The sequence below is a fragment of the Balaenoptera musculus genome, chromosome 4, assembly GCF_009873245.2.
Source record: "Balaenoptera musculus isolate JJ_BM4_2016_0621 chromosome 4, mBalMus1.pri.v3, whole genome shotgun sequence".
Lineage (NCBI taxonomy): Eukaryota > Metazoa > Chordata > Mammalia > Artiodactyla > Balaenopteridae > Balaenoptera > Balaenoptera musculus.
This window is the reverse complement of record NC_045788.1, coordinates 120,804,001-120,817,797: the sequence shown is the minus strand read 5'-3', so window position 1 is coordinate 120,817,797 and position 13,797 is coordinate 120,804,001. Positions and strand designations below refer to the sequence as shown.

The window sequence follows — 13,797 nt, the reverse complement described above, 5'->3', positions numbered from 1 at the left end:
TAAAATGTAACTGAATTTAATCCCTGCTGTTAGTGGTTACATAGGATGCCTAATTTAAGAGATTTTATAGGTGTATTGAATCTTCAAATATTTTTAATTAAAATTGTCATGTGTATAGAGATATATCCATAGGTACTTAGGTTAAGATAATGTTTTTTCATTCACCAAATAGTATTTCAAGGAATAAAGAAATGGCTTAACGTCTTGCTCATGGTATAGAAGAAGGGAAGTGTATATTTTAAAATTAAAATCAAACGGGTATTCCCTGTTGAATAAGAAAGGAAGTATAAGAGATACTCTTTCTTGCATTTTAGCACAGCATCTTTCTTACAAAACATCTTTGACTACCTGTGATTTAGGCGGCACAATAGCTTTCTTATGACACTTATGTTAATCTTTTTTCCCTTTTCCATTACCTGAACATATCAGTATGTTTTCTTGTTGACATAATTTGTACTAGCAATTTGCAAATTTCCTCTGACAGCCCTTAAGGTACAATAAATTTCTCAAATCAGTAGGAGCCCTTGAAATGTGTTTTCAATATCCCTGCTGCAAATAAAACTAGCGAGCTACAAATGTGCAAGTGCACAGAAAATCAGAAAGAATGAATTTTTCACTTACACGTAATCAGATGTTTCCTTAATTATTTGCAACCCCGGGCTATAAGGAAGTTTCTCATTTCAGAATTAGATTTTACAACCAGGATTTTTTTTTTGTTTATATGCCTGTACTATATTTAATGAGTTTGGATCAGAAAAAACAGAAAGAAAAACTTGACCAAAAAATACATCACTCCTTTTAAATGTTTTAAGGTATTTCCTATAAATAGTGTTACCTCAACATATAAAACTTTACTGAGTGCCCACGGACTAGAATAACAGAAGGTTATGTCCAATCTAAAGTTTTGAGGTGTGTTAAAGATTTTCTTTCGTGGTTTTGACCATGGCAGGTGCAGGCGGAAGGGAATCCAATATGCTACTGATGGTATTCCATAGCCTCTATATTTTTAGACTTCTATGATTATGATGTATTTTATAATTTTTGGTCTGTAAAAATTTTTGTTCTTTCCCCATTTTTGACAATTGCACTTTTGCCCTTGAGGCAGTATGCTGTGGTGATTGAACTGTAGGTCCTGAAATCAGACAATTGGCGTATAAATCCCTGCTCTTCCACTTACTAATTTGGGCAAGTGACTTAGTTTTTGTTTTTGTTTTTTTTTTGCTTCTTTACTATGCATGAATCACATTTAGGATTGGTAACACATACAAGTAAACCCATTAGATATCTTAATGTCTTAAATGACTAAGTAGCTACTTTTCTCTCTCATAGTTTAATTCCAAAGGTCTTGAATTGCTAGGATGACTCCATTAAAACATCAGGGAAGCAGGTACCTTCTATCTATCTCTACTGCCATCCTCAAGGCTACATGGTAGTTGTTGGAGCTCCAGCATTTACATCCTTATTTCAGGAAGTAGAAGGGTAGATAAAGAGAAGGACAAACAGTACAACCTAGCCCAGGAGTTTGTTTCCTTTAATGAGCCTTTATGTGATTTCCAACTCCCACTTACATCTCATTGGCCCAAACTTATTCACTTAACTATATAGTCAGCTACTATTCCATTTAGTATCACTGACTGGCCACCTCAAACTAACTGGAATAAAGGAACAACTATTTTATTACACTGATAGTTTTCATCAGTTAGGAATTTAGAAAAGCCATAGGAAGAATGGCTTGTCTCTGGTTCCATGATGTTTGGTGCCTCAGTTAGGAAGACTCAAAACCCAGGAGTAACTTGATGACTCTGGGCTTGTATAATTTGAAGGCAACTCACCGACATGCCTGGAAGCTGATAATCACTGTTGATTGAGACCCCAACTAAGACATCTAGACAACATCAAGATGACATCTGTGTTACCTCCACAAGGTCCCTGGGCTTCCCTAGAAGATGGGGATTCCAAGAGTAAGCATTCAACATAAAACAGGCAGAAGCTGTGTGCTCTTTTCTAATCTAGATTTGAGTAGCACACAGTGTCATTTGGATACAGTCTTTTCCTGCAAGCATACTAAAACCTTCCTTCTTATAGTAAAGAGGAGAATTATTAGACTCCACTCTTAATGGGGCTAGTGGCTCATTTGTATTATATAAAACCGTTTGTTGTGAGAGATATTGTTTTAAGTCATCTTTGGAAAATTCAATCACCTGCCTTTATAACTGAATTGCTGAAAATCTGATCCTTTATCTGGGTGCATTTTACCCCTATGAAAATTATGGTTTGGCTGCTCTAAGAAGAAGGAAAGAAAGGATATTCATCAGTCTTTGAAAGACCTCTATTTACCCATTTGCAAAATAAGTAATATAATATTATATAGCTCTAAAAGTTTATTATCAGAGATAGGTGAAATAATGCCAGCTATCATTTTGGGGATATTGTAGAGTAATATGGTAACTAAGAGGGTTCCCCACAGCATGATGCTCTACTCCACATGGATACCATGGGCTCTTTGGTGACACATTGACCTTTTACTGCCATGGACATCTTCTAATGTATTATCAAAACCTAGTGATTCTCAAACTTTTTATATCACATCTCACATAGACAATGACATTTTACAGAAACTGGTGCGTCAAAGGTTGCTCATGGTCTGAGGTGACAGAACAAAGAGCTCTGGGTCACTCAGGCCCAATCCAGTTCACCTGTCTGCTGAGGAAATCAACGCACACCTTTAACACACTCACTATCATTATCAACTTTTCTCGGGTCAAGAACCTCTATTCTATAAACTACTTTATATAATTTTCTCTTTTACCTCCAAGTTAATGAACTACTTCATCATTCAAAGATACAGAGTTTCATTAGGAATTTATATAACCACATCACTCTCTCTGCCACAACATTCTTCCTTGATAATGATATGCTTATGAGAATCAAAGTTGCGATTTGAGCAAGGAGACTCAGCAGAAGGAAGACACCTGGAAGTCTAGCTCTACTGAAGAGATTCGGAGCAAGTATACCTGGCCAATAACTACAGTTTTTCTATGAGTTGCTGAGCTCTGCTAATATATTAACTGCATTCCTGGGGTAGACCACACATGAATCCAAATGGAGCCATAAGGAATGTCACCTATGGGTGTCTAATTTAGGGATGACTGACTGTCAAACTGGAGGTTGTAGGATTTGTGCTTATGCATATTTCCGATTTACTTGTTCTTTTCATCCTTTTCTATTTATGCCACTCTTTTTTTGCCTTTATATAGACCATTATACCCTTTCACTTCACATTACTTTCTATTCACACACACTTCATGAATTCTTTCTTTGTCATACAAGCTACTTGCTTACTCTCTCTCTATGCTAAACACATCCTATATAAGTTTTAACTTTTCTAAATATTTTTTAGCATCTTCAGCAGAAGTGAATGTTCTTCAATGATAGAGAAAACAAACATTGCACTTCAGTAATATAATTGTTTGAAACTATGGTTACATTTAATGAAAGAGAATTTAGGCACTCTGAGGATTCTGAACTCCAGATAATCCACACCTCATTCTGAAGCTCAACGGTACTGATCCTGTTTCATTGGTCATTGAAATCCCATGGAATTACTTTTCAGTAACTAGGGATAAGGATAATGTGTGTACTTACTGCAAGGGCACTTCTCTGGTTCACTGACAAATGGTGCCTTTAAAAGTTTTTACTTGCCCTTTTGTGAAGTTTGAATGAGGATTCAGGTATCTTCCCAGGTCATTAGTCTTTAGTGCAAGATTGCCAGTAGTACTTAGCAGAAGGTTAATGTGCAGGAAGATACTTCAGGAAATACAAACATCTATTTTTTTCCAGAGACAATTCAATTATTCATATGCATTTATTGACTACTACTATGACCCAGGTACTGTTGTAGGTGATGCGGATAGGGAAGAAAACCTGTGCCTGAATAGGTAGAGACAGTCTGTGGCATCCTTGAAATATGCTTCTCAGATCTCACTCAGGACTCTATCTGCCAAGAGTGTAATTAACAACCAGTACAGCTGTTGCATTATAAAATCTATCACTAGATTTGTGATATATGAGGACATGCTTTCTGTGCGTATTTCCCTGCCAATGACTGAGTGCAGCTGGGATATTCAGGCTCGCCCATTCCTGGGAGATTTCGTACTGCTCTCATGGGATGCTTTGGCTCAAGGACTCTATAGTAGCCTTGCCAAATTCTCTTAGGTCTGTATAGAAATCTCAGGTATTTCACCCCTCCCTTCCCCTCCCCTCCCCTCCCCGCCCCTCCCTTCCCCCCTCCCTCCCTCCTTCCCTCCTTCCCCCCTTCCTTCCTTCCTTCTCTCTCTCCTTTACCCAGAGCCAACTAACATTAAGATCTGACAACTTTTCAGACTCCCCCAGATCCCTTCTATTTTTCCTCACAGGCATTGTCCCTTACAGAGCTCCTGAATGACTAATTCTGTCCTGATGTCTGTATCTCAGAGGAACCAGACTAACCCACAGAACAACACCAAAGAAACAGTAACAGATAACTGCTATGGAGAAAAGATAAAGCAAGAAAATGGAGATAGGTTGTACAAGGTAAGTAGAACTGCTATTTTACGGTATTTAGTCAGACTTCAGAAAGTGAAGCAGAAAGTATAGTAGTCCCTGCTTATTTGTGGTTTTGCTTTCTGAGGTTTAGTTACCCACAGTCAACAGTGGTCCAAAAATACTAAATGGAACATTCTAGAAAGAAAAGTTCATAAGTTTAAAATTGCATGCAGTTCTGTGTGAGGAAATCTCCAGGACTCCTGCTCAGTCCCTTCATGGATGTGAATCTTCCCTTTGTCCAGTGTATCATGCCCCTTAGTTACCTAGTAGCCGTCTTGATTATCAGGTTGACTGCCACAGTATCACAATGCTTGTGTTCAAGTAACCTTATTTTACTTAATAATAGCCCCAAAATGCTAAAGTAGTAATGGTGGCAATTCGGATATGCCAAAGAGAAGTTGTAAAGTGCTTCCATTAAGCGAAAAGGTGAAAGTTCTTGACTTAATAAGGAAAGAAATAATCATATGCTGAGGTTGCTAAGACCTACAGTAAGAATGAATCTTCTATCCATGAAATTGTAAAAACAGAAAAAGAAATTTGTACTAGTTTTGCTGTCACACCTCAAACTGCAAAGGTATGGCCACAGTGCATAAGTACATAGTTAAGATGGAAAAGGAATTAAATTTGTACAATAAGATATTCTGAGAAAGGCAGAGAGACAGAGTGAGAGAGAGAGAGAGAGAGAGCACGATCACATTCACATAACTTTCATTACAGTGTGCTGTTACAATTGTTTTATTTTAATATTAGTTACCATTGTTAATCTCTTACTGTGCTTAATTTATAAATTAAACTTTATCATGGGAATGTGTGTATAGGAGAAAACATAGTATTTATAGGGTACAGTACTTTTGACTTCCCTTAGGAATTGGCATTTTTAAACATTATAAGCATGTATAAATATTAATTTTAAATGGATCTGGTAAGACATAAAACTGTAAAGCTCCTAAAAGAAAACATAGGGAAAACTTGCCTTGACAGTTCCTGACAATGGAAACAGTAAAAGGATTTTGCAGATGTCATTAAAGTCCCAAATTTGTTGACTCTGAGTTAAAAGGAGATTATAGTGGATAAGTCTGATTTAAAACAGGTTAAAGTTCTTGAAGAAAGGACTGGGAACCTCACTGAGATGGGAGACTCTCCAACTGACAATGAAGAAGACAACTGCCGTAAATTCTTCATCAACAAGGAAATGGCTTTGGCCAACAACCCAAAGAAGCCTGAAAGCTAACCTTTACCCAGTAGAACCTCTGAGGAGAATGTACCTCTGCAGACACCTTGACTGCAGCCTTTGGATGCCATGGCAGAGGACCCAGGTGAGCTATACCCAGATTCTTGACCAATGGAAACTGAGATAAAAATATGAGACATTTTAACCCAGTAAATTTGTGGTAATTTGTTATGCAGCAATAGAAAACTAATACAATTACCCAAGAGTGCAGGAGTGCTTTAAGAATAATAGAAAACCCTAATAAATAAATGCCTTTTACAAACCAAATCAAAAAGTCAAAAATTTTCCCTCTGAAAACATAGGTGTTTCATGTATTATTAGTATAATTTTAGAAAAATATCTGGAATAGTGATAATCCCACATATTATACAAATTTGGACAAAGAGTAAAAATTAAAAGCTGTTAAACTCATTATCTAGTATAATTTGCCCTAGGAATGCAAGAATGGGTTGGTTTTTTAAAAAAATTATCACTATAAATCACCACATTAACCAATTAAAGACAAAAAGAAAAACTCTCAGTGGATCCTGAAAATGTATCTAATAAAAATAACAATTATGATAAATCCTAGCAACTTGATAAACCGCTCTGCCAAGAAATCAAAGCAATATCATACTTGAGAGGGAAGAACATAGTCATTTTCTTTACTATAAGCAAAATGCCAGCTTGCTCACTTATATAGCTCATAATCAGTAGGGTACTGGAAGTCCTAGCCAAAGAAATATAACCAAAAAGTTGGGAGAAAAAAGTGGAAAATGAAAAAAATGTAACTTTCTTAAAAATCACATAATGATGCTAAAAATCTAAGAAAATAAATATTAACTCCTCCATAGCTAAGATGCACTTAGCAGAGTAACTGTATCAAAATATGTAAGTAATAGCATTCAAACAAATCAGCAATAACAAAGAATTAATATATACAAAAAAAACAAGAAAAAGTATCATTGAATCTGACAAGCAAATCAATATATTTTATGAAGCTACAAAAAGTTTTTACAAGTTAATGGAGAAATTTGCTAAATCTCATTGCATATAAAATTTTGACTCAAAATTTTAAAGTCTCTGTGATGTCAAAAGCATAATGAGTAATCTAAAACTGTTAAAAAGAACTGGGAAAGATATTCACATATAGGACAAAAAATGGTTAATTTAAATACAAAATTAACAAACAATAACTATGTACCCCCCTGCCCCCAAAAGACAAACATGCCAGTAGACAAAAAACAACAAAAAGCCAATATCAAAAACGATAATCAACATAAGAGGAAACCAAAGGCTAATAAACATACTAATTTATCTATAATCCTGAAAATATTTTATTCTATTAAGTTAGTAAATATTAGATACTCTCAAAATCCCATGCATTGGCCAGGATGTGGGAAAACAGAAAAGAAGTAATAATAAACTGCTGGTGGGATTGTAAATTTTCTATTTATTTAAGAGACCATTTCTTTAATATACGGTAAGATTTAGTGTTCGTTCTCTACACTCATCAAGAGTGTCATAAGGAAACAATGATTCCATGTAGCATTGCTTGAAAAGGCAAGTTTGGAAGAATTCTTGTTAGAAATGGAGAAGAATGGATAGGAAATATACATAAATGAGAATCCCATAATCTGTGTGTACACTATTCTACCTTTATACTTTTCTGGATAATTTATGTATTTTATAATAAACTTAAAAGTAAATAATAATAGTGAACATCTTGTAATGCATTTAAGAAGCCATATACATAGGTAATAATCTGAAAAATTTATCTACAAATGAAAAGCTGAATGGCTTCATGAAACCTCAAGTCCCCAAATTCTCAGATAAAGAAATGAAACACAAATTTCCTTCAAAAAACAAAGTAACATTCAAGCTAGAGATAATAGGAAGTGTTTGTTATTAGAGTACAGCAAGTGATATGTAAGAATATCATCAGAACACAAAGACAATATGTTAGATTTGGTCGGGAAGACTGAAGGAGGTAAAGCTCAAGCTGAATTTTAAAAGACAATAAGATCACATCACTCAAAACCAGTGACTGGAATGAGAACAAAGCTCTAAATGACACCTGTAGGAAAACCTACAGGAAAACCTGTACAAGAACAGAAGCAGACACTTCAAAGAATAAAAAAGTACACACTCATTTATCCTGTGCCTGGCCATGTACTAGGCCTTTCACACGTATTTTTTTTTCCTAAAAAATTATTATAAATAGATATTATCTCATGTCAAGATAAAGAAATTAGGCTTAGAGAATTTAAAATGGTAAAATAAGTTACTCTTGATAGACACAAATAAGACTTTCCTGATTTTAAAATTCCTCTCTAATAACTTGATAAGCATTATAGAAGTGTGGCTTCACAAAAGGCAATGAACAAAGACTCTCAAAAGAATTATAGATACAACAGAGGAGTGAAGTGAAAATTATACAATTTGAGGGAGTGACGGATGGCGTATACAGTGTCATAGAAGGAGGATGGAGGAAATCAGTATGTGTTCAGTTGTAAAATGACAGAGAAGTGAGGAACAAGGGATAATAAGTGTGCTATTTTGAGTGACTCCACTACGAAAGAAAGAAAATGAGAGAATGCTTATTAAAAATAATTACACGGGGCTTCCCTGGTGGCGCAGTGGTTGAGAATCTGCCTGCCAATGCAGGGGACACGGGTTCGAGCCCTGGTCTGGGAAGATCCCACATGCCGCGGAGCAACTAGGCCCGTGAGCCACAATTACTGAGCCTGCGCATCTGGAGCCTGTGCTCCGCAACAAGAGAGGCCGCGATAGTGAGAGGTCCGCGCACCGCAATGAAGAGTGGCCCCCACTTGCCACAACTGGAGAAAGCCCTCGCACAGAAACGAAGACCCAACACAGCCATAAATAAAATAAAAATTAAATAAAAATAATTACACGGATTTTTCATTTGAGAACATGTTATGGGTATTTAACAAATGATACTGTGATCTATCGTTATCATACTGGAGGTCACAGCCAGTGCAGTAAGGAAAGACATTTTTTAAAAATGTGGTATAAAAATTGGAGACTTGGAAGGTAAATAAAAGTGCATTTCTTTTACAAATAACAAATAAAAGTGTATTTCTTTTACAACTAATATATATATGAACTACAATTAGACAAATCAAAATAACAGAATTTAGCAATGCAATTTATAAAAACCAAGTTCTAAGTATGAGGAAAAGCAATCAGGAAATAAAAGATAACATTTCCGAGAGAATAAGAAAGATAAGATGCACAGCAATAAATCTAGCAGAAGAGGAACACTAGCCCTCCCCTAAGAACAACAAAAATAGAGATATTCCAGGTTCAAGGTTTGGAAAAAAACAATACTGTAGACATGTAAATTCTCTCCCAATTAATATATTGACTCAAAGCAACCCCAATAAAAATCCCCACAGGTGTCTTAGCAAAACTTGGTTAGCTGTTTCTAAAATTACGTGAAAAATAAAAGAGTCAAGAAGAGCTTAGGCAATCTTGCAAAAGTATTAAAACAATCTGAGGAACTTTTGTTCTCAGATATACAGATGAATTATAAATATATAATAAATATGACAGAATACAATTGTAAACAAGCAGGACCCTATGGGGCCCTCCCAGGACAGATCCCACCCCCCAACCCATGTCCTCCGCCTGCCTCTTATTTGTAGAAAAACTTTAGCCCCCTAGGCGTTCCTCAAGTTCCAAAGAATAAATTTAATTGGAGAAGTGAGAAAATGCAGAAGCAAAGGAAAACAGTCAAGCAAGACAAAATAATAATAGTGTAGCCACTATACAAAGTCAAGGGCCTTTAGTTCCTCCTCAAGGGCTATAGATAATATTCTGAGCCATAGCCTTTGAGCTGTTTTACAGATACTGAAACCCCCACCAGGTGGAAGAAGTTAACTGTATTCTGACCACAAGCACAAAGACCCCAGACTGGTTGGAACCAGAAGGTTGATGATGTTGGTTCCTGACTACCTCACCACCAACCAATCAGAAAAATGTCCACAAGCTGATCGTGTGCCCCACAAACCCCTCCCTCACCCTGGTTAAAAACCTTTCCCTGAAAGCCATCAGGGAATTCTGGTCTTTCAAGCACTAGCTGCCTGGACTCCTTGACTGGCACCCTGTAATAAATGCTGCACTTTCCTTCAGCACAACCCAGTGTCAGTAGATTGGCTTTATTGCGTGCAGGCATGAGAACCAAATTTGGTTCTGTAACACAATTAGCTCAGAAATAGACAAGAAGAATACAATAAAGTGCCAGAAATCTGACATTAAAAATTTGATATACAGTGAAATGGGGAAGAATTTGGCTTTGGTAGTGTAGTGGGTCCATTGGATACCCATTTGCAAACTATGAATCTGGAGGTGGCAGCACTGCAGTGGTGCTTTGGACTTGCTCCCAGCACTGTGAGGCTCTCCAGCTGGGGCCCTGTTCCAAGCCCTACCACTGACAGCCTGAGCACAGTGGCAATGGAGAGAGATGAGCAAAGAGAGCAATACAGCAATAAGAGAGCTCCAACAACAGCAACCCAGAGACTGAAACAGGACTATCTTCCAATTTAGAAAGACTGGTACCTTACATGTGCGCTGAGCTCCTCCTTTCCAATATTCTTGAATGGCCCTACAGTTCAGCTGCATCCATAAGGTTATGCATGGCAGATTCAAACAACTACAAAAGAAAAATGCTGGGGAAAAAATTCCAGAAAATTCCAAAAAGCAAAACTTGAATTTGCCACCATGGGGGCAACTATTTACATAGTATTTACATTGTATTTACAAGTATTTACACAGTATTTATATCGTATTAGGTATTATAAATAATCTAGGGATGACTTGAAGTATAGGGGAGGGTGTTCATAGGTTATATGCAAACACTACCCCGTTTTAAATAAGGAACTTGAGCATCCCCTGATTCTGTGGGGTTTTGGAACCAATCCTTGGCAGATACCAAAGGACTACTGTATATGCGTCAAAGTCCTGAGATGACTCCTTGTGAAAGTAGCTATTATCATGGACAACTAATTTTTTTCCAGAGAGTTTTCTTGTAAACCTCCTAGTATTTATACAACTCCCAGTGGAAAATTTAAGTGCAATAGAAAGCTGAGTCTTTTCATCATGGATTTCCCCACAGACAACCTAGCCTAGTCCATCTCCACCATCCTGTCTGGGCAAGTACAGAAACGTGGGACTTCAGCAAAAGACAACCGGCAGCACAAAGTTTAATGTTTAACTAAAAGACAAAGTCTTTTGTGAATTATTGCTGAAGTTATGTAGGAAATTAAAAACATAATGCACAAGACGAATTCAGCAGCAGACCCCAGACTTTCCCCTTCCAAGACACGGTTCCAGACAGACAGGGACACACACCATGGCCAGAAGGGGCTTCAGCTCTTCCATGTGGTTGGGTGGGCCTAACCTTGCTGGGCTAAAGCAGGCCAATCGGCACCAAGGTCCTGGAAGGCGCCCTGGCGACCTTGTTTGTTATCGTTGAGTTTGCAGCCTTGCCTACACTGTCAAGTAAGTTAACTACATGCTGAGAAGGGACAGCGCAGGAGGAGCCCAGATGTGGCAGAGATGGCTGGCGATGCTGGGTCCCAGCTTGACACAGACTGGTGGCACGCACTGTCCAGTGCAGGGCAGACCCACCAGACTCCTGGGGTTAGCTTATTAAAAACCTTAAACAACAACAGCAACAAAAACAAAAACAAAGTGTGCAGTTTGAATTTGAAGGAGATGCAAGATTCTCAGCCCTTGGGTGTACATTATCAGGTGTAAATGATGAGCATTTCTCGTGCTTTAGTTTTATACCTTATCTCCTGTATTATCTTTTGACCTGTTTTAGTAAACCTGTTTCATTGTATCAGATTTAGTCACTTAAAAATATAAAACTTGGGACTTCCCTGGTGGTCCAGTGGTTGGGAATTCACCTTCCAATGCAGGGGGTGCAATGGTCCACATCAAAAATATCTTTAAAAAAATATAAAACTTGGTGCCTATCAAAATATCAGATATAAACATTTCTGAGTATTAAATGAAAGTAACATTGGTTAAAGTATCTAGCAAACTAAAGGCACCTAATAATGTTTGTTGCTTCTCAAACTGAATGACTTTGCCAAACTAAAATGACAAATGCACCTGTATGTAACTATTTTATAACAAACACGTGTAAGTTATTTCAAAGATCCTTTTAAATACTTCATCCTTAAGAGAAAGTCTGGGACTTCCCTGGTGGTCCAGTGGTTAAGACTCTGTGCTTCCAATGCAGGGGGCACGGGTTCGACCCCTAGTCGGGGAAATAAGATCCCACGTGCCCTGTGGCGTGGCCAAAAAAAAAAAGTTCATTAACCATTAGCAAAATATTGCTTTCAAAATATTTTAAGGCACTGAAATAGATGCATACATACCAAATTTTCAATATAGTAAAATGTAATGAAGAGTATTCTGAATTAGAGAAGTATATAAAATAAATAAGATCACTTTCATAACCTGGATAATGTATACCTAATTACTCACTGCATTCACAAAAATCAATTCTAGGTGCACTGTAGATTTAAAGATATAACATATTATCTAGAAGAATATATACCTTAATATTTAAGATCTTCATGATATTGAGGTAAGGAAATATAAGGAAATATGCATTATATGGGCTAAAAAAGATAATTTGACCTACATTAATCTAACCAACTTTTATTCATCAAAAGATATTAAGAGAATGAATAGGCAAGTTAACTTACGGTTTGTATTACTGACAACTAAAACCCAGAGTATATATTGTACTCTTTCAAATCAATGAGACAGTGTATTAATTTGCTAGGGCTGCTGAAACAAAGTAACATAAACTGATAGCCTAAATAACAGAAAAATATCGCCTCAGTTCTGGAGGCTAGAAATCCTAGATCTAGGTGTCAGTAGGGCTGGTTCTTCCTAAGGGCTGTGAGGGAGAATTCTGTTCCATATCATTCTCCTAGCTTCTGATGCTTTGCTGTCAATCTTCATCTTCACATGACAATTTTCCCTTGTATGTATGTCCAAATTTCCCCCTTTTTATAAGGACAGCAGGCATATTAGATTAAGGTCCACCCTAAACCAGTAGGACCTCATCTCACCGAATTATATCTGCAAGAATCCTGTTTCCAAACAAGGACACATTCTGAGGTACTAGGAGTTAGGTCTTCAACATATGAATTTCTGCGGGACACAATTCAAAGCAAAACAGACAACCCAATAGATCAAAGCATGTAAAACATGTAAACACTGGAAGAGACTCTTATAAAATGAGTCAGCTAATAAACATGTGAAAAAGTACTCAACTTTTTAGTCAGCAGGAACCTGCAAAATAAAATTAAATTTCAGTATACCACCACTAAAATAGATGAAATGGAAAAGACTGATAATATTGATATCAGATTGGAAGTCTTATATGCTGATGATGGTAGTTTAAGTCAGTCCAACTGGTTTGGAAAACTCTTTGGCATCCTCTACTAGAACTAAGTATTCGACAATTCCATTCCCCAGTATGTGTTGTAGCAGCACTGCTTGAAATAGATAAAAACTTTAAAAAACCCATTAAGTGTGATTGTGTGTGTGTATTTATATATGTATACATATTTGCATATTTATATATGTTTTTGTGGATTTATATAAAGAAGTGTATCATAATAAGGAGATAAAATAAATATTGTTTGGATGCATCTCACAAACAAGTTTGAGTAAAAGATGCCAGACACAAAAGAATATATACGGTAAAATTCCATTTGTACAACATACAAAAACAGACCAAGCTATTTATGGTGTTAAACATCAGAGAGGTTATTATCTTGGTGGAGAATTGTTAGTGATTGGGACGGAGCCTGGGAGTGGCTTCTGGGAGCTCATGATGTGTTATTTCATGAACGAACTGCTGGTTATATAGAGAATTCACTTTATAAAAATCCATCCACCTGTATATTTATGATTTTTGTTCAGTTTCTGTATTAATGTTATATTTCAAT

At 36.7% G+C, this 13,797-nt stretch overlaps 1 pseudogene; it reads left to right on the top strand.

Annotated features, from left to right (window-relative positions):
* Window positions 1-10,770: 10,770 nt before the first annotated feature.
* Window positions 10,771-13,291, top strand: LOC118894058 (annotated as a pseudogene).
* Window positions 13,292-13,797: the final 506 nt, after the last annotated feature.